At 51.6% G+C, this 21,460-nt stretch overlaps 1 protein-coding gene and 1 long non-coding RNA gene across 2 annotated transcripts in view; one reads left to right on the top strand and one right to left on the bottom strand.

Moving 5' to 3' along the window:
* The window catches only part of ZBTB7C (zinc finger and BTB domain containing 7C), a 153,032-nt gene that overhangs the window by 21,877 nt on the left and 109,695 nt on the right, over window positions 1-21,460 (top strand). The gene's annotated exons all lie outside the window — the stretch shown is intronic.
* On the bottom strand, window positions 1,431-20,868 carry LOC147346239 (uncharacterized). The gene is made up of 3 exons (XR_015154039.1): window positions 20,729-20,868; window positions 19,330-19,618; window positions 1,431-15,577 (listed from the first exon to the last, which is right to left on the bottom strand). It is a non-coding gene; the product is annotated as an uncharacterized LOC147346239 (long non-coding RNA).

Here is a 21,460-nt window from a genome sequence, read left to right as displayed (position 1 = left end):
TAGCTGAGCCTGGCTGGCTGGCTGCCTGGCCTACGCTGGGCTCTGGCACCAAGCCTTGCAAGGGAGTGGGCGGGCGAGTGGGGTTGGGGTGGGAGTGGGATGGGGCGACGAGGGCGGGGGTCCGGCTCCGCGTTATACCCTCGCGGCCCTCAGGCCCCCTCCTCAACCCCCAGCCGCCCCCGCTCCCATCTCCTGTCAGGGCAGTTCCCGCCGGGGGCAGGCGCCGGCCTCTCCAGCGTTACCCGCGGTCAGGGGAGGCGCCGCGGCCTCCAGGAGAGGAGGGCGGGTGATGAGGTCGGGCTAGGGCAGGGTGAGAATGCGGAGGAGGGGCCCGGGGGAAAGAGGGCGCGGAGAGGGGCACGAGGAAGACAGCGCAGAGACCCGGAGGGATGCGGTGGAGGGGAGGGGCCAAGCCAGCCAGGATGCCCCAGAGGAGAGTGAGGACGCGGGGGACGGGGGGAAACGGGGGTGCAGGATCGCAGAGGGGACGGAGGGGCGGGGCGCCGGGGAGGGGCGGGGACACTGGCAGGACCTGGGAGGGGGCGTCGGTGGGGCGGACGCGGAGTCCAGAGGGCTTGCGGCCGGGCGGGACGGCTGTGATTGCATCACGCTCCGATTCTGATTTCTCAGGGATGAAACCGGAGGGGCTGGTGGGGAGGGAGAGGTGGGCGAACCAGTCTGAACCGGCCGGGTAACTCGAGGGGCGTGGGCTCCGCGAACCGGGGTGCTGCCCTGCACCCTCCTCCATCACCACACTCGGGCATTTTTCTGTGAATCCGTACCCTGTGTGGCCCCACCCTTTCTCCTGACTCGCCCTCCCTCTCCCTCCCCTCTCCCTGTGGGCTCCTCCCAGGAATCGGTTACCCGCAGGGAGGCGGCGAGCTCTGGCCCTCAACCCTCCCACTCCGACCCTTCCTGCAGAATTCAGGTTCTGTGCGTGCCCTCTTTGTCTCTTTCCCCGCACCCCACCCGCCCCCAACCCCCTAAGGATCCCTTCAGGGTCCCTTCTTTCTCTGGCCTCAGAGCCTCGGTGCCTACAGGCTGCCCAGGCCCCGGCTGGCAGGGAGAGAAGACCCAGGCAGCCTCAGCAGGGTGAAAAACCTCATCCTTCTCTAGCGTCTGCATGTTGCACAGATCCCTGTGATGGAATGCCACCTCTCCACTCCCACATAGTGACTTGCAAATGGAGAAATTCCAAAGGCAGGACACCAGATTGGGGGAGGGGGGATATTTGGAGCACAGGAACCCTTTCGGGGATCCCTCGGATCACATCTGAAAGGGAGCCACATCAGTCCCCCTTGTCCCTCCCCTGCTCTGCCCTACCGTTTCCCTGTGGCCAGTTCTTCAAATTCATCCCCAAGGCTACTGGTTCTTCTATTTACAGGGAGCAAACCTGGAACCCTCCCTGTGGCTATGGAGAACTTTGTGGGTTGCTGGGCTTGTAGCTGTTTTATTTTTTTACAAGCTTGGAGCTCTTTGACCAAGATTGCCACTGTCTGTACACCAGAGATGTTCAGTTCAGTCCCTCAGTTGTGTCCGACTCTTTGCGACCCCATGGACTGCAGCACTCCAGGCCTCCCTGTCCATCGCCAATTCCCAGAGTTTACTCAAACTCATGTCCATTGAGTTGGTGATGCGATCCAACCATCTCATCCTCGGTTGTCCCCCTCTCCTCACGCCTTCAATCTTTCCCAGTAACAGGGTCTTTTCAAGTGAGTCAGTTCTTCGCATCCCTTATGACTATACAGTGGAAGTGACAAAACAGATTCAAGGGATTAGATCTGATAGACAGAGTGCCTGAAGAACTATGGAGGGAGGTTCATGACACTGTACAGGAGACAGGGATCAAGACCATCCCCAAGGAAAAGAAATGCAAAAAGGCAAAATGGTTGTCTGAGGAGGCCTTACAAATAGCTGTGAATAGAAAAGAAGTGAAAGGCAAAGGAGAAAAGGAAAGATATACTCATTTGAATGCAGAGTTCCAAAGAATAGCAAGGAGAGAAAAGAAAGCCTTCCTCAGTAATCAATGCAAAGAAATAGAGGCAAACAACAAAATGGGAAAGACTAGAGATCTCTTTAAGAAAATTAGAGATACCAAGGGAACATTTTATGCAAAGATGGGCTCAATAAAGGACAGAAATGGTATGGACCTAACAGAAGCAGAAGATATTAAGAGGTGGCTAGAATACACAGAAGAACTATACAAAAAAGATTTTCACAACCCAGATAATCACGATGGTGTGATCACTCATCTAGAGTCAGACATCCTGGAATGTGAAGTCAAGTGGGCCTTAGGAAGCATCACTATAAACAAAGCTAGTGGAGGTGATGGAATTCCAGTTGAGCTATTTCAAATCCTAAAAGATGATGCTGTGAAAGTGCTATACTCAGTATGCCAGCGAATTTGGAAAACTCAGCAGTGGCCACAGGACTGGAAAAGGTCATTTTTCATTCCAACCCCAAAGAAAAGCAATGCCAAAGATGTTCAAACTACAGCAGAATTGCACTCATCTCACACGCTAGTAAAGTAATACTCAAAATTCTCCAAGCCAGGTTTCAACAGTACGTGAACTGTGAACTTCCAGATATTCAAGCTGGATTTAGAAAAGGCAGAGGAACCAGAGATCAAATTGCCAAGCAGAGATGTTACCTAACAGATTAAATAACAAAGGATCTTTAACAGAAGTGGACCAAGGGCATTCTCAGCCCAGTTCTGGGTTTTTATGGATTGAGGCCCTTGAGAGCCAGAGAGGGAAGTGACCTGTCACACGTATCCTTAGTGATGGAGCTGGAACTCTGACCTCATCTCCCAGCTTCAGCCCAGTGTGCTTTCGCTGTAGGGTGGCTTCATGTTGGGGACCTAGCTTAGCACCTGTGTGGCAGAGAGTTGATGTGCAGTAAGTACTGGTGAGCTGAATGAGTGAGCCCTCAGTGAGGAAGCTGGTGAAGCACATTTTGGGAAGAAGTGAGAAGACCACCCCAAAGGCCTGTGGGCTCAGGGCTCCAGCTCCTTCTCCCTGAATGTGCTAGTGAGGTGTTTCTCTGGGGTAGTTGTCCCAGTGGTGACCACCATTAGGAGTCTGGCATCAGCTTTGGTCACTTCAAGCCCAGTCATTGTGCCCAAGGCAATTGTGGGTCTGGAAGTGGGTCTAAGCATGAACCAAATTGGCAACTCCAAGTGAGATTTATCCTGTGACTTTTCCATTTACTGCCCTCAGCCAATATTGGAACAGGTTGCAAAAGACCGAAGCATGTCTGTTCCTGCAGGGGCTCTTGTCATCCTGGGACCCTGCCAGGCATTATGTTAGGAGACCACAGCCCACAGATCCTGAGCCTTGGGACTGGAGGCCTCTGTTCTCAGCTCTAGGCTGCCCTGAGCTCAGTGGGATCTGTGCCTCTTCCCACCTCTGGGGTCCTGCCTGCTGAGCGTGGCCTGTGAGTCCTGCCCTGGCATGTGGGGCCGGGAAGATAAAAAGTTGGAGAAATTCAAGTCAGCTAGATTACTAGTCTCAGTTTCAACTAAGTATTTGGAGAGGAAATACGATGAAATGAATGATGACTAGTTTTGGTTATAGTAGAAGCTCATGAACTTGAACCTTACCGATTTGGAACTTAGAATAGCTAAGCTTAGCTGTGGTGAAGTTTGCCTTTGTACTGTCTGTGAACACAGAGCCTGATGACTAAGTTAGCAGTGCCCACATCATTTAGAATAGGAAGGAAAGTGCATGTGTGTGACTTTCTCTTGATGATGAATTTATAGCAGGCTGGCTCTATTCATCTTGGTAAATATTTTATTTATAGACAGTTACTGGGGACCGTCAACATGCCAGGCCCTATGCTAAATGTTGTGAAAGTGTTAAATTTTTGAATTCTCATAAGAACCCTGGGAGGTAGGAATTATCATTCTTCCCATCTTACAGTCAGGGAAACTGAACCTGGTCATTGGAACATCATCAGGAGTCACCCCTGGGCAGACTGGCTCTAGGGTTTGTACCCTTAACCACCACATGTGCAGATATTTCATATATTAGGACAAGGGGAATTGGATAGGAAAAAAAAAGAATAGATCATGACCCCTACCCTTTCCAGATGCTTCTGGCACATAGTAGGTACTCAATAAATGAATCAATTCATTAAGTGATGGTGAGGACGTGGGGTCAGCTCCTTGAGGGCAAAGGGGACCTTGAATCTCGCCCTTCTCCCAACCCCACTCCAGTGCTTGTGTGTAATGGACATGGAATAACCAATACAGTGCAGGAACAGAGGATGAGCAAGGTTGCTAGTTCTGCTCTGGGTATTTTCAGATGAAGGGACCTCCTGTGAGGGGAAGGGATGTGGCCAAGGCCGCGGGCTTCCTGGGCTGGTGCTCCCCGCACACAGCACACGGAGGGCCAGGTGAGCTGGCGGAGGCTGTGCCTGGCAGTCTTCCCTTGGCTCTCCGTGCCATCCTCTGCCAGTGGCGTCGATCCTCTTCTCTTCCCACCAGGACAGGGTGAGGGACGTGGGGACCCTCACGCTCCATGTCTGTTGAATGCACAGACACCCCTCCATGCTGCCACATCAATAGTAACAACCGAGGGTCTTCCAGAAAAGGACCCAGGAGCCACGAGAAGGCAGAGCTACCTGCAGCCCTTTGGAATGCTATGGCGCTTCCTGCAGACTCACAGATAGAAGGGCCGAAAAGGGCCTTTGCGCTCATCACCCCTTCCGCCTCCCAAGACCCTCGTTTTACAAATGAGAACAGTGAGGACCTGGAAGGAGGAAGTACTTGGCCAAGGACACAGAGCCTCGTAGCAGCAGAGCCCGGGCCGGAAGCGGGATACCTGCCTCCCAGTTCAGACCTGCCCCTCGGTGCATGGACCCATGGCTTTTGGGACGCACCATGCAGTCCCATGGTCAACCCGTGGCCTGTTAGGGCCAGAGTTATGAGACGGCTCGCCAGGACTTGTTTGCCTAACACTCTCCCAACCCTCCCCAAAGGCAAACCTCCCCGTCATTTCTGACGGGTGCCCTTGGCAGCAACCAAAACAAATCCACCAAAGCAAAGAAGGGGAGTGGGGCCGGTGCACGGTCGGGCTGGTGTTTGCCCCTGGTGGGAAGCTGTGCACACAGAACTCGTCAGCCTGTCAGGCCCAGATAGCATCTCGTTCCTGCTTGGCACGGGTTTATCGAGCCCGTGAGTTCCTCCTTGGCAAAGTCCTCAAAGGGAGAAGAAGCAGGACTGTTCCCCGGGTGCTGGAGAGGCTTGCCAAGTGTCTGCTGCCCACTCCTGTCCACTCTGGGCCCTCTTTCCGCCCCATGACGCCTCTCTGCTGACCTCCAGGGGCGTCGGAATTTCTCCTGCAGGATGGAGCACACGCTTTTGGGGTCCTGCCGTGGCTCTGCTTTGGTTTGGGGGCTGCAGAGGTGGGCTCCGAGCTGGGAGTTGATGTGTTTGACAGGTTCGTGTGGCAGCTCATGTGTCAGGGGCTGTTCTGAGCACCTTACACGTGTTGACCTAGGTAATCCAGCCAACAGCTTTACAGATGAGGAAACTGAGGCAGAGAGAGGCTCAGTTCAGTTCAGTTCTGTCGCTCAGTCATGTCCGACTCTTTGTGACCCCATGAACCGCAGCATGCCAGGCCTCCCTGTCCATCACCAACTCCCAGAGTATACCCAAACTCATGTCCATTGAGTTAGTGATGCCATCCAACCATCTTATCCTCTGTCGTCCCCTTTTCCTCCTGCCTTCAATCTTTCCCAGCATCAGGGTCTTTTCAAATGAGTCAGCTCTTCATGTCAGGTGGCCAAAGTACTGGAGTTTCAGCTTCAACATCAGTCCTTCTGATGAACACTCAGGACTGATCTCCTTTAGGATGGACTGGTTGGATCTCCTTGCAGTCCAGACCTCGCCTAAGGTCAAAGAGCAAGCCATGCTGGAACCAGGATGCAGAGTCTGTCTCCAGAGCTCCTGTTCTCAGTGAGGATTCCAGGCTGCCTCTCTGCCTGGGACAACTAGATTCTTGCCATTCCAACAAGTATATAATTTCAACCAATCCGGCTCTCTGCTTCCTCATCTATAAAATGGGGATGATGATATTAATCCTACATTAATGCTTCAAATAATGAGAAATGTGAAGGGCTACACAGACCAGAATGCAGGTTCTTCTGTAGCCACATGTCAGCTGAGGCCGATTCATCCCACTGTTTACTTGTCCTCCACAGGTCAGTGGACTCTGGAAGCAATGACCTTGTGAGACCAATGATTTTCCAAGGAGAATGCTGGATATCTTTGCTCGTAGTGACCTTCTCGTGTTTAGTCCCAAACCAGACATACTGTCTATATGTTTTTTTTAATATTTCTATTATTATAGTATTTACATAGTTCTTGCTATGAATGCCCCTGTTTATTGAAAAACTCTTCTCAGTGAGTACCCCCAGTTATTATCTCAGACAAGAGCCACATAAGGGACAGAGCTCTGCTTGCTCAAACTCCGTGGCTCCTTTGCCCCCTCCCACCTCTTGGAACCCCAGCATGCCCACTCCTGACTGCTAGTTAACTTTTAGGTAAAGCTCTGGCTGGTGTTGAGAAAATGCCATATTCCATCCACCCCAACACATAAGGCTGGAAAACCTTCTGGTGACAGGTCGAAACTGTGCCTGCAAAACTGTGGCTGAGGATGCCCCTGAAGGGCCCACACTCCCCTTCCCCAACCTCGTTCTCTCCTCTCCACTATGCAACAGTCTGCACCAGGAAACAGGAATTTTCTAGGGGGTACTCAAACTTCACATTAGAATTTTACAGTCCCTGTTGCTTCTAATATCTTAATTTTTTCCCAATCAAGGAAAGGAAAAAAGGTATGATGGTGGAAATAGGCTTAATTAGAGTTCAGGAGATGTTACAAGGCTTCTCATCCTGTGTTTGGACAGTGCTTGACGTTCTTGAGAATGTATATAGAATTTACTGTGACCAACTGTAGCCATTTCCACCTGGGGTCAACATCGGCCAATGGAAATGAATAGTCGTTCATTCACCACCAGGAGACAGCAAGAAGATAAAACAGTCAGCTCTTTTGTACACTGTACTTTTTAAGTGCTTTCTTTTACGTACAAGATTTAAGTTGATTTTCATGAAGATCCTATAAGGCAGGATTTGTCCATTTGACAGATGGGCAAACTGAGAGGGAAGTAGCAAGCCCCAGAGAATAAGAATGTGGAGCCCCGCAGGGCTGGCATGTCGCCCCCTACTCTTGACTGCTGGGCATCTTGGTTCCACTTCTAGGGCTCTGCTGAATCAAGCACACAGATCTCTCCAGGGTTCATCTCAAGCCTGGCTCCCATCTTTGCTCTTACTTGCCCTGTGCCTCATTTTTCTTTCTTACTTTTAATGTGTGTTTACCTTGCATTGTAGGCATTCTTGTAAGCTGGCTCAAATCCTTCGAAACAAGATGGGTTGTAAATGTACACATTCCTACACAGGATGTCGTTGTTAATCACTTCATAAAGTCTTGCATGGATGAGGTATTTGTGGGTTAGCCAATAACTTCTTTTGTAACCTTGGACACACCCTGTTTCCTTGGGGGTGAAGTCAGGCTGTGGGTCTGTAGGTCCCCTGAGGAGCCTCGCAGCTCTGACGGTCTGAATTTGCTTCTATTTCCAGCCTTCTTAGTCCCACAGTTCAAGGTAAAGAAGGATCTAAAAATCTGGTTTGTCTAGTATAGCGCTGTTTGCCCTAAACCAGTGGTTCTCCATCTGGGTAAAGGAGCAAAACCTGGAAGGTAGGAGCATTTCCCTTCCTGCGCTGAGATGACTGCACCATACCAATGTTACAGCCTTGAGACAGAAATAATTTAATGTTTCCGAGAAACAAAGCTCATGTAACATAAAGAATGTTAGAGGTACAGCGAAACCTCATTTATTTGCCTACCTCCTCTCTCTGGGACACAGCCAAGAATCTGAAAGGAAAATAAGACCATGTTGAACCACCATGTTGAACTCACTCAGCACATGCTTTCTTACTCACTCCCTGAGGCCCAAGTCACGCAAGGGCCTATTTACTCTTATTTTATGGCCAATTTTAACAGGCTTGGTTTTCTAGTTTCAAACCTACAGAACAAATGAGAATATGGGGTAGAGTTCTGTATTGACTCCTTCTAGGAGTCAGCGTTGGCTGATGACTGGCACTGCCAGGGGAGGGTTTCTTTGGCTTCTGTTATGCAAACTTTTTCCAATTGTTTAAGCAATTCCCATGAAAAGACTAGGACTTGTGCATTTAGCAGTGACAACGTGGCTTGCTTAATCTGAGTACACAGATGCCAGCCAGAGGCACCTGCAGGTAAGACTTAAGATGAGGTGGCAAAAAGTACAGGGATGAGGGGGGGAGGGTGGGGCAAGGGCACCAGGGAAAATGCTCACCATAAAACGGCCAGAGAGGAAAACAGGGCGAAAATCTGCCTTTATCATAGGATAAAATCACCCTCCACACAGGGTAGTTTCCTTGATACACAGATGTTACTTTCAGGATCAAGAAACACAAAGTTTTATTCTCTGAACTGAAAGAAAATGTCAGGCCCAGGATGACTGAAGGCTGGGGCAGGGGAGTAAAGGCTCTGGAAAGTGGATGGCATGGATTCTGGAGGCTGCCATGGACGATGAGCCTGGCTTCTGGGACGTGGGCACCAGTCACACCTCCTGGGAGCCCACTTTCTCTGGTCAAGCTCAGCTCTCATCCTGCCCCAGAGAATAGCCCCAGGACTCTGAGTGCGGAGGGCTGCCCCACCTAGAAGAGAGTGTCCCTCTTGCCCAGGGGGTCCCGGGCTCACTGGGTCATTTGTGAGGGGATCCTCTCACCCTCCCAGGGCCTGGGATCCGGCCCAGACTGTTTCCTCCTGGCTGTTCAGATGGAGCTCCTCATCCCTTATACCTGCTGGTGTCTGCATCACGCCTCCCTGACCCCTGCATGCTTACTTGGAACACTGGCTGCAGCCTCTGCCCCACAGTCCTCTCAAGACTGTGTCCAGCTTTGGCCTCTGTTCTTGACAAGACTACATGCTTCTCTGTTATAGGTTTTCCCAGCCTTGACCCTGAATCATGGCTATGACCCTGTCCACCCCCACCCTCCTAGTTCCATCCTAGGGGCTGGCTGTCCCTCCTGCATTTCATGTGTCCCAGGCCGTAGGGCTTCCAGAATCAAGATCAAACCCAAGAGAGGGGAGGAGCTAAAAGGTCCATCGAAGAGGCATACTCCTATCTTCACCTGACCCTCCCAGGAACATTTTATGGGGTAGTGAGCTTTGGCCTCAAAGACTGTAGCCAAATTCCAAAAAGACATGGGCCATACCTCTGATTGTATCCTGGAGTGAGTGACTCAGGGGGGCTGAGTCACTCTGGCCATTTTCTGCTGGGGCTTTTGTAACTCTAGATTTGGTCCTTCAGCCCTGTCTTGGTGCTGCCTGACGTGTAGCCTGTGCTACCACGCGTCTGCCCTTCCTCCCTCCCTTCCTTCTTCCCCTGTCTTTCCATCTCCCCCTTCATCCCTACTTCCTTTCCTTCTCTTCTCCCCTTCTTTCCTTCCTTTTTACCTGGGCCTTTTCCATGCCCGAACCATCAGGCCCCAGCAAGACTGCCAACCTCTGCACCTCTGTGCCCTGTGTGGCCCAGAAAGAGACAGAACTGAAAAGAGCAGGGGTGCCTTCTAGCCTTCCTCCACTCACTGCTGACATCAGGCAGGTTATCTAAACCCCGCTGGGCCTCAGCACCGATATCCATAAAAAGGGACCCCCTCTGATACTCACCTTGGAGCCTCGTTGTAAGGATGGAATTAAATGTAAGGATGGAATTAAAATGACTATACAGCCTTTGTGTCATTGTCTGACTCAGATGCTCAGTCAATGGGAGGTATGACTATAACTACTATTAATATTACTATCACTTTTTTTTCACAAGTATTGACAATAAACCTGGATAATTTCAAGTATACTCACTAAACTATTCCTTTAAAGGAGAAGAGAACAGCAGGCCCAAGCTACTCAGTGTCCAACCCTTTTGTGGAAGACAGAGATGGGGTGGATTACTGACCACATGACACGACTGCTGTCAAGGGCTGTCTCGAGCCCCAGCTCCATGACCCAGCCCGGCTGGCTTCCGGTACCCACTGTTCCACTGGCGGCTGTTTGCTTTGGGGCTGGTGACTTCACGTCCCGGGGCCTCCATTTCCTTTCTTGTAAAACAGGAGGTATAGTACTGCCCGAATCACCAGCGCTGCTGAGAAGTAAACAAGATAATACTTGTAAAGCACTTAGCACAGCGCCCGACACCCACTAAGTGCTCGAGAAGGGCTCACTGTGATTGTTTTCAAGGGCGTCCCGTCTTACGCAAGAGATGGCTCTGGAAAAGTTGTGAAACCAAATCCCATTTTCCCACTAACTGACTTTGTCACTTCACAAAGGCTTTATCTTTGCCTCTGATCGTTCTTGGAGGGCAGTGATCTGAACACCTCAGGACCAGGTTTTCCAGCTCCTCCCAGCTCCACCAGCTCCCTGTCACGCAGGAAAAAAGAAGAAAACAGGTGGCACAAATAATAACTCTTTACTGGGTCTACTTGCTATCTATAGATCTGTTCTAGCAATTGCTTGTCAATCATTTATCGTTAGAAATCATCTATCAATTATTTACAATCATCTATCAATTTATCACCTACCTACGTATCTATCTACCATCTACCTATCTGAGAAGGACCATCTATAATTATTTCCTCTCTTTTTACCATGGTAAATATATGTGTTTGTGTGTGTGTGTGTGTGTGTGTAACTCAGGAACAAAGTATATATTTCTAGATGACTTTAACCTTTCATTTTAATTTTGCTTTGAAATTTGGAAGGGGAGTGGAGTTGGTTAGAAACCTTTTTGAAAATCTGATGAACACACTGGGCTGTCTGTCCTGAAAAAGAGCATACTCAGATACTCTTGTAGTTTTGCTTATGGTCTAGCTGGGGGGTTTAAGGATCCTTTGAGACCCTCCGAGATACCCTGTTAAGGGCCCTGCCCAGCTTTCCTCTGGAAACAATCCGTGTCCCCACAGCAGCAGGTGTCTGGCCAGGGATGCTCTCAAGTCCCTTAGACTTAACTCCCTAATTCAGCACATCAGGCCCAACCACCTTCTCGCTGTGTCTTTCCTCTTGTGGCACCCACTGCTCTGGCCGGTCTGGCTGGCCTTTGTCTCTCCCCTTGGCTGTCACCTCGCCTTTGTCCCACTGCTTCCCCACCCACTTATCTACATCTAACCCACAGTTCAAGTATGTGACGATTTCCTTTGAACCATCGGAGGAAGGTTCTCAGAAGGTGGGGAGCTTGAGAGAGGAGAGGCCTGGGTTTTAGAAGCAGAAAAACAGTGAAAAACCCTGAAACGTGAGCTCCTTGGGCAGCTGACATCAGAGCTGGCAGGGAGAGGGGGGCAGAGAGGGAACGATGCGCCAGGCTTGATGGCTTCCCTCCTGCCTGGTTGGAGGTAGAGAAAGCCAGCAGCAGCAAAATACCCTGGCTGGTGAATAAGACATCCCTGAGTTCTTGTCCCCAGTTTGGCATTGACTAAGCGTAACTTCAGACAGGCCACAGGTCACTTTGACAAGTCCAGCTTCCGTTCCTTATCTTTAAAGTGAAATTGTGGAAATACTGGCAGCTTCTGTGGTGAAACTGACACTCTCGAACATTGCCAGGTCGGCCTAAAGTGCAATAATTTTTTGGAAAATGCAACTTAGCGCTATATGTTAGGAGCCATGAAAATGTTCATATACTTCCCATCCTTTCTCTGAGAATCTAAGACAATAATCCCAAATATGGGGGATGTTCATTCAAAAGAATGTTCATCCTAGTATTACCTATAATATGGAAAAGCTCCGAGTGTTCAAGAGGACAGAGTGCTTATGTATGAGATATTGTATCCACTCGCTGGTGCTCTATGCAGCTATTAAAAATGGTTGATGTAAAGAATCATGCTTAACATGAGATCTCTGCTCCGCACCCCCACCCTCAGCACATACCCAAAAGACCTAGGTGAGTAACAATGTCTTTGCAGAGCACTGATTCTCAACCCGGGGCCACTCATTGGCAAGGCCAAACCAATCAGTTACCCATCACCACTGAAATCCGTCTTCCGAGTGACAGCGCCATGCTCCAACCACCGCAGTCCATACTCCCCTACAGAACACAGTGCAGACTGTTACACCTTCCTATTCTTCAAGGAGGGCTTCCCCTGTGGCTCAGCTGGTAAAGAATCCGCCTGCAATGCAGGAGACCTGGGTTTGATCCCTGCGTTGGGAAGATCCCCTGGAGAAGGGAAAGGCTACTCACTCCAGTATTCTGGCCTGGAGAATTCCATGAAGTGTAAAGTCTTTACCAAGGACTTTATTGGTCCTAGAGCTCACTGCTAGGTGAGCCTGCTAACTCTAATAGGCAGATGGCTATTTAAGCTAGGCCTTGAGATACCCAAACAACATGGACAGCCTCAGACAAGAGTCTGCTCTAATGCTTTCCCCCATTATGATTAATGAGACTAGGACTGGAAAAGGTCAGTTTTCATTCCAATCCCAAAGAAAGGCAACGCCAAAGAATGCTCAAACTACCGCACACTTGCACTCATCTCACACGCTAGTAAAGTAATGCTCAAAATTCTCCAAGCCAGGCTTCAGCAGTACGTGAACTGTGAACTTCCAGATGTTCGAGCTGGTTTTAGAAAAGGCAGAGGAACCAGAGATCAAATTGCCAACATCCGCTGGATCATGGAAAAAGCAAGAGAGCTCCAGAAAAACATCTATTTCTGCTTTATTGACTATGCCAAAGCCTTTGACTGTGTGGATCACAAGAAACTGTGGAAAATTCTGAAAGAGATGGGAATACCAGACCACCTGACCTGCCTCTTGAGAAACTTATATGCAGGTCAAGAAGCAACAGTTAGAACTGGACATGGAACAACAGACTGGTTCCAAATAGGAAAAGGAATACATCAAGGTTGTATACTGTCACCCTGCTTATTTAACTTATATTCAGAGTACATCATGAGAAACATTGGACTGGAAGAAGCACAAGCTGGAATCAAGATTGCCGGGAGAAACATCAATAACCTCAGATATGCAGATGACACCACCCTTATGGCAGAAAGTGAAGAGGAACTAAAAAGCCTCTTGATGAAAGTGAAAGTGGAGCATGAAAAAGTTGGCTTAAAGCTCAACATTCAGAAAACTTAGATCATGGCATCCGGTCCCATCACTTCATGGGAAATAGATGGGGAAACAGTGGAAACTGTCAGACTTCATTTTTTGGGGCTCCAAAATCACTGCAGATGGTGATTGCAGCCATGAAATTAAAAGACACTTACTCCTTGGAAGAAAAGTTATGACCAACCTAGATAGCATATTGAAAAGCAGAGACATTACTTTGCTAACAAAGGTCTGTCTAGTCAAGGCTATTGTTTTTCCACTGGTCATGTATGGATGTGAGAGTTGGACTGTGAAGAAAGCTGAGTGCCGAAGAATTGATGCTTTTGAACTGTGGTGTTGGAGAAGACTCTCGAGAGTCCTTTGGACTGCAAGGAGATCCAACCAGTCCATTCTGAAGGAGATAAGCCCTGGGATTTCTTTGGAGGGAATAATGCTAAAGCTGAAACTCCAGTACTTTGGCCACCTCATGCGAAGAGTTGACTCATTGGAAAAGCCTCTGATGCTGAGAGGGATTAGGGGCAGAAGGAGAAGGGGACGACAGAGGATGAGATGGCTGGATGGCATCACTGACTCGATGGACATGAGTTTGGGTGAACTCTGGGAGTTGGTGATGGACAGGGAGGCCTGGCGTGCTGCGATTCATGGGGTCACAAAGAGTCGGATACGACTGAGCGACTGAACTGAACTGAACTGAACCTTCTGTCTCACTCTGATTTCTCCCACTCCACTCAAAGGCCAAAAATATTCTGAGCTACCTCATGTGGTTTTTCAGGATTAAAAGTGATTTTTAATGGTGGTCATTGTGACCTGGGTTCAAATCCTGGCTCTGAGCTGCCATTCTCTAAAAGGGGAATAATAATATATAGACTTCATAGAATCGTTGCTGAGGTTTAAAAGAAATGATGCCTTAGTGCTTGCAGCTATTATGATTATCATTATTTTCCTATCCTTGGGGGTTAACAGTGAGTCTTTTCTTTGATGTGGTCCTTGTAGGAGGCCAAGGCCCTTGTTTTGATCTCCTTCATGACCATTCAGTTCTGCCTTGTTCTCCCATTCATCCTACAGACCTACCCTTGACCTTAATGAAAACACCAGCTTCAATGAGTGAAGGTCACTGGGCTGACCTTCCAGCCTGGTTGGCTTGTCTGACCCTCAAGAAGGGTCATGGGCTGTGCTAGCCATTCTCACCACTGCCCCCCCCCCCACAACCTCAGCAATGGCATGCTGACCAGCACAAGGGGAGGGGCGAGGCCACCCTCTGCCTGAGCACCCTGGGACCATTGAGGGCAGACACTTTTCTGGAGGGTGTTGGAGCCCTGCTCACTGCTTCATCCAACAGAGAAGAGGCTGGTGTGTAGCCTTTCCCCAGCAGTCACCCAGCCCAGCTGCTGGCCCCTCTACTCACCAGTCTCCGTGTATAGTACACTCACACGAGCGTGCCCGCACACACGCAGCCCTGCCTCATCTTCCCCATTCCTGTCACCACCCTTCCTCCTCCTGGTCGAACACCAGCTAAGGGACAAGTGGGCATCCATGCTATGCCCAAGGATATCAACAGCCTGGTTGGGTTAGGGGGCCTCCCACATTTGCAGGGACCCAGGAAGCATAGGCCAACTTTCGCCTTATTTACCAAAGAAAATTTGGGTTGAGGCTAGAGTTTGCAGCTGGTGTAGCTGGGACCTCAGTTCCCTAGGCTGCCTAGACCCACGGGGTCCTGTCTCATAAGGGTCATTTACTATTAGGTAAGTTAGTTGTTTCTCGAGGTTGAGATTCTTAGTTCCTTTTTTTTTTCTTCCTTTCCTTCCTCCTTTCCTTGCTTTCTCTCTCTGTCTCCCTCCTTGTCTTCCTTCCTTTCTTGCTTTTTTTAGTACTCTGTGCATAAATATCCCCTTTACAAAAAAAAAAAAAAAGGACATTGCTAGAAGCACAGAGTTAAGTCCTCTCTTGCTTTGCAGTTAAGTCTAGGTGACTGTGCTGGGGAGGACAGTACTGGGAGCACTGGGCAAGGAGTCAGCCGGCTGGGGTTACAGGCAGCGTCTTCACCACTGCGCCCAGTATGACCTTGGGCAAGTCACCTCCCCACTCCCAACCCCATTGCCTCACTGTCTGTGGGAGCTATAAATCCTGCTCTCCTGGCCCCTTGGGGGTGGGGATCAAATGAGGTGAGAGGCCGTGGGCGACAAAGAAGGAAAAGACCGAGGGACAAAGACTTGGCCTCACCCAGCTGACTTCATGGTAGATGGATATCTGTTCGTTGTCTCTCCCCTACTGGATGATCAGCTCCACGAGGATGGAGACGTGACATGTGAAGGTGTCGCCTGATGTGTTCACGTTATAGCCACGGCCGAAGCAGTGGGGGCCACGGGGAGGCAATCAGTACACACCTGGGAAAAGAAAAAGGCAGAGGGATAGAGGAATGGACACGGGGCATTGCCTCCCCAGCCGGAAGTGTGGCCCCTTTCCGGCCACTGCCCCCACTGGCCAAGCCCTCCTCCCTGGACGCCCGCCCGGCCTGCTCCGGTGACAGGCCCAGTCACCCAGAGCACCAGCTGCTCTGCTGAAGCTCACGGCCCTCCCCTCCTCCCGAGGGTGCCGTGCAGTACAATATTCCAGGAGGCGAGGCCCCAGCCCTGAGCCCCCAGGCTGAGCTCACCGAGTCTGCCGTGAGCCCAGCCTGGCCGGGTTCTTCGCCCTCACTTCCCCGGAGACAACAGTTCTGGCACCTGGGCACCCTGTGCTCAGCCCGAACCTCCTCTCAGAGGCTCCCACCCGAGGCCAGGGTGAGCTCCAGCTGGTCTCCCAGCCCACCTGAGGAGGGAAGGAGGGCTCCCAGTACCCGGCCACCCTCACTGGGCCTCACTTTCTTCTCCAGTGCCCACTGGACTGGGCAACTAAAGGCCAGGGGCTTCCCTGGATCACCTCTGTGTGCTTGAAGAAGTCAGGGAGTTAGATCAAGGTGTCCGGTCAACTGCAATGGGTTCTGGGTGATGTGTCTGCTGCCCTAAGACCCAGGAGCAGAAGTGAGTGCAGCTCTGGCCACTGGCAGATTCGGATAAACTCTGTGACTGTATAAGCTTCGCTTAGATTCAGTCGTGGCTCCCTCTCTGTTCTCGATGCTCAACAGCCGATGAATTGTTATCTCATGTTGGCATTCTAATACAGGTGAATAAAATCTGATCTGAGGATCAAAGTGATAGAGCTGCGTGATTACAGGGACATCCTTGTGAGCACAGTACAAACCGGGGACTTCAGAGGAGTGAGGACTCGGCTTGTCGTTGACAGGAAGCTGGGCCTGTTGGAAGCGGCCGGGTGTGTCCGAAGCGGCCCCTTTCCACTCCAGCCAGTTGAGTTTTCCTCAAAATTTAATTAAATGTTTAATTAAACATTTGTTGAAAGTAGGATGGCGGGTGAAGCCTGTGTTTAATGAGGCGGTTGGGGTGGGGGGCGTGAACTGTCTACTCCAGTTGCGGGGAGGTAGGTCATGGCCACTGAAGCCCTGGAGAGAGACTAGGGGCCCTGCCCTGTGGCCGTCCCATCGCCTCATGTGGTGGGATTATGGGTCACCTTCTCGCCTCTGTTTTTTCAGCTACATCATATTCTCTTTAAAATCATATACATAAGTTTTTATAAGAATATTAACCTCACGAGAGTTTTGCGTCTCTGATTTCAAAGAGCTCCATTCGGCCACTCACTCGCTTTTTAATCTAAGCCTCAGTTTCCTCATCTGCAGAGTGGGACTCAGGGTCGCTGTGAAAGCCAAGCAGCGTGACGGGTGTAGGAGCCACGGACACGCACGCACAGGCCTCCTCAGAGGCTGGGCCCTCAGACGTGGCGAGTCGGGGGAGCATGGCTGTTGGCTGGTAATCCCCAGATAAAATCTGCCCCGACTGGGTCTCCTACTGGTTCACTTGCTCTGGACCACACTTGTGTGTGGTCCTGTTTCCACACTCGTGTGGCAGCCTGTGCAGAGGTGGCAGGGAGCGGGGTGTCGTGGGAGGAGTGCTCAGGGATGTGAGCTGATTCGCATCAAGTGTCAGCCGGGGGCCAACAGCAGAAGCAAATCCGTCCCAAAGCCCTCTCGAGTGCCTGACAGCCAGGGTTCTCTCCTCGTTTGTTTATTAGCACCTACACATTCATTCTCCAAGGATGAAAGCCAGCCTGGCTGCTGAATGTCGACCTGCTCAGGCTCCTGGCGGTCATCTCACCCATAGTTCCCCCTGAGTGAAGTCGCTCAGTCGAGTCCGGCTCTTTGTGACCCCATGGACTGTAGCCCACCAGGCTCCATCCATGGGATTTTCCAGGCAAGAATGCTGGAGTAGGTTGCCATTTCCTTCTCCAGGGGATCTTCCCGACCCAGGGATCGAACCCGGGTCTCCCACATTGCAGGCAGACGCTTTACCCTCTGAGCCACCTGGGAATCATTCCCCCTTACAGAGGACGAGGATGAGGATGGGGGAGGGCGGGTGATACCTCCGGGGGCACGCAGCCTGCCAGTGGCTGAGCCAGGACTAGAGCCAGTCCTCCAGTCTCCCGGATCTAGGGTTTTCTCTATAAGCATTTTTTTCCCCCAGTGTATTTGTCAGGAGGCTAACCTGTATCAAATATGTTTTTTGTTTATTTGTGTTTTTCAGGTATGTTTTTGTTGTTGTTTAGTTGCTAAGTTGTGTCCAACTCTTTGCGACCCCTTGGATGGCAGCCTGCCAGGCTCCTCTGTCCTTGGGATTTCCCAAGCAAGAATACTGGAATGGGTTGCCAGTTTCTTCTGCCAGGATCTTTCCAACCCACGGATTGAACCCGAGTCTCTTGGGTTCTTTACCAATGAGCCACCAGGGAAGCCCAACTATATACAGTGAAAAAGACATACAGGGTCCCCAGCCCACAAGCAGCCTCTGTTCTAGTGGGAGGGACAGTCAAATATAGTTCAGTATAAAGTGAAGTCGCTCAGTTGTGTCTGACTCTTTGCAACCCCATGGACTGTAGCCTACCAGCCTCCTCCATCCATGGGATTTTCCAGGCAAGAGTACTGGAGTGAGTTGCCATTTCCTTTTCCAGGGGATCTTCCTGACTCAGGGATCGAACCCGGGTCTCCCGTATCTCAAGCAGACGCTTTACCATCTGAGCCACCAGTTCAATGTAAACATGACGTCAGATATAAGTATGCAAGCTGCATGAGTGCTTTGACTAAGGGTCAGAAACAAATAGTGGGGGAGGAGGGACGGGATTTCTAATTTATCTGCGGTAGTCAAGGAAGCCTTCTCTGAGGAGGTGACGTGTCTTCACAACCTGAGGTAGGGGAGGGCAAGGCAGGCCAAGGAAGTTCCCACAACAGGAAGGCAGAGGAACTGGCGTGTCTGCCTGTGACTGGAGGATGGGGTGGGAGGCAGGGGTGGGTGTGGAGAGAGGGGCAGGGATTTCTCTGTGCCTCGTGGGCCGTGGAGAGCCATCTGGCCCACATGTTAAGTGCTCTGCGATGTGACCAGATGCACGTCTGGAGATTACCTGGGCGGTGCTGGGTGGAAGGAACAGGACAGGAGTCGGGGCAGGGGGGCCGGTGAAGGGTCCTGCCTGCACAAGTCAAGGGGAGTGGGGTGGTGGCTGGGGCCGTCGGGGAGGAGGCAGGAAGAAGGTAGATCCGAGGTCTGCTGTGGAGATCTGAGTCTTACACGTGGATGGATGGCTGGGGCAGGGTTGGGGGGCAGGTGGCAAAAGGAGAGAGAGGCAGCAAGGGTGATTCCGGGTTTCCAGCTTGAGAAACATTCAACCCCAGTGCCGTGTGCATCCTCTAGGGAAGACTCGCTCTAGTGCTTCACCGAAGCCTAACCTCCCTCTCAGCCTCCTCCTGGCCAATAACAGCCTCTCAATTCAGTAAGAGCCATTACTCTGCCTGCTTAGCAGGTGGGGAAATCGAGGCACACACACCAGCAAAGCAAACTGCTCCTTAGGGAGCCAGTTGTAGGAACCAGACAAAAAGCCAGAGGCCAAGCCTGGGGTCAGCCTCTGGGCAGCAGAGTCCAAAGACACAGGTGTTATGTCCAGTGGTTATGATTTATCAAGCCGTGTGACCTCGAACAAGTGATATGGCCTCTCTGAGCCCTTGTTTCCTCATCAGTAAAGGGGAGAGAATGAAAGGACCTACCTCCTGGTGTGGCTGCAAGGATTAAATGAGGGGCTAGATGCTCCATGGCTGGCAGTGATTAGTGTTCTCAGATGACACGGCCTGTCTCTGTGTCCACCTCTCTACACATGTATATACGGACATTCGGTAAGCGTGCACGCCCAGACAGAAGCTGTCTGCGTGCCTGCATCACAGCTGAGGACCGGGCACCACTGAAGTTGCAAGTTGACAGTAGCCGATTTGCTGCCTGTGCTTCTGTTTAGCCTTCTGAGCCATTGCTTGGTGGTTGGAGCAGGAACTTTCATCCGCCCTGGAACAAGAGTGTGTTGTGGGTTTGGAGGCAGATGTGGAAGGCAAGGCGTCTGTAAGCCAGCCTGTTTCCAAGTGCTCTGACCGACCTGACCCAGGAAGGGGGTGGGGCGGGAAGGAGGGGGAGGGGGGGTGAGTAAGAGGGAGGGGGCGAACCACCTCCCCAGAGGAGAGGCACAGGAACAGATCTAGAGCCTGGCCCGCCCTGAGCCCCTTCTGTGTGGCTGTGGGAGCCTCTCTCGCCAACCCCCACCCACCCGCCAAGACTCCTTTATGTTCCTGTTCTCAGGAGGCAGCTGGCTTGGGGGCTGAGAACAGGGGAGAGGCGAGGCTGGAGGGGGACTGGGGCAGGGCTCCCCACTTTTTGCCCACAGCCCTTCCGAAAGGGCGGGTCCCAGCCTAGCACGCACACACAGTGATTAAGGCGGAGGGTGCAATGACATCCACTGTCCACCGAGGTACCCAGCCAGCGGGCTGGACCGTGGCCAGCTCTCCCCCGGGGCTCTTGGCTGCAATACAGTCAGCCCTGGCACCACCCACTGGCCTACTCAGACACTCCTTCAGGTCCAGGGGCCAGAGCCCTGCTAGGAGGAGCCGCCTAGGGGCAGGCTGGGCTGGGCATGCAACTCTCCACCACCCCTCCCTGCGGCCTCCTGCCTCCTCCCCTTCTGCCCACATCCAGCTCCAGCTGGGTTTGAAAGAGGTGCTCCAATCCTCGCTCCCTCCAAAGCAGGCCCTGCCCTGCACTCTCTCCTTTTAGCTGGAAGCTGTATCCATAAACTGGGTCTCCCTTGTCGGCCTGATGGTTTATCTGCTGGAAGAACCCCATAAGCCTGGCCAGCTGCCCTGTCCCCTAGCCCTCACTCCCACCCCTGCTCACAGCAGCACAAACTTCCAGGCCTGAGGGACTGCTTCCGGGAGCCCTCTCCCCCCTCCAGGAGTTCTATCTTCATGACTGCAGGACCCGGCTCCTTAATGGACCCCGAAGAGTGCTCTGTGGACCCCACCCCATGCCGACAAGCCACCGGTGCTTTCTCTCCTCACAAGACCTGAGGCTCCGAGGGTGGCACTCCACGGCGCCCCACCTCCACCCAGGCAGTCAGAACCAAACCTCAACTTGTGGGCACACAGCTAACACCTCTGGATTGATCCTGACTCCATCCAGGTCATGCGTTGGCACCTTCACCCACGGGGCCTGGGAGTGGAGTGTGGAGTTGCGCTTGACTGGGTATTTCATTAGCGCCTCTGTGGACAAAGGGATTTGACTTTTCATTCTTTGGTCTGGGTGTTCCGGGAGTTTTTGATAAAAAGCTATGGAGTCATCCAGTCTTGGAAACTGTCCACCTGCCCTGATTAAGCACCTTCCCTTCTGACCTCCAGCGCTCAATTCCCTGACTTCGCACCCCCTCCCCTACCCTCCCCTGCCTTCCTCATCCCTCCCTGCTTCCAAACCTCTCTGCTCCCCCACAGGCTGCTATCCGTGATCCCCTACCATACAGAGAAAATCTGACAAACTCCTTCCAGCCCTTTGTAGGGACTCTTGCCCCAAACCCATGGGTATTTACAGTTTTAGAACTACACAGAGAGAGACCCTTCCTGCCTTCCTGAAGCAAATTTGCCTGCCTGGAGCAGGCTCTCTGCTGGGTGTGCCCCACAACGGGATGAATCATTAACACTGGGATTTCAGGCAGGGGGCACCTGCTGGAGGAGGCATTTAAGTCTGACCCATTCTTCCTGGCGTGCTGCAAACCCTCCGTCCCATCCTTGGCCTTCATAGAGTGATGGACCTTTGGGGTTTACCTTTGGCTTTAGGGTGCTTCGTGTTGGTGGCAGAGGTGGTGAG

Source organism: Bos grunniens, chromosome 24, assembly GCF_055505025.1.
Source record: "Bos grunniens cultivar Pamir isolate PY7600 chromosome 24, Bosgru_T2T1.0, whole genome shotgun sequence".
NCBI lineage: Eukaryota > Metazoa > Chordata > Mammalia > Artiodactyla > Bovidae > Bos > Bos grunniens.
Note: the sequence above shows the minus strand (reverse complement) of the source record. Positions and strands in the feature narration are given on the sequence as shown.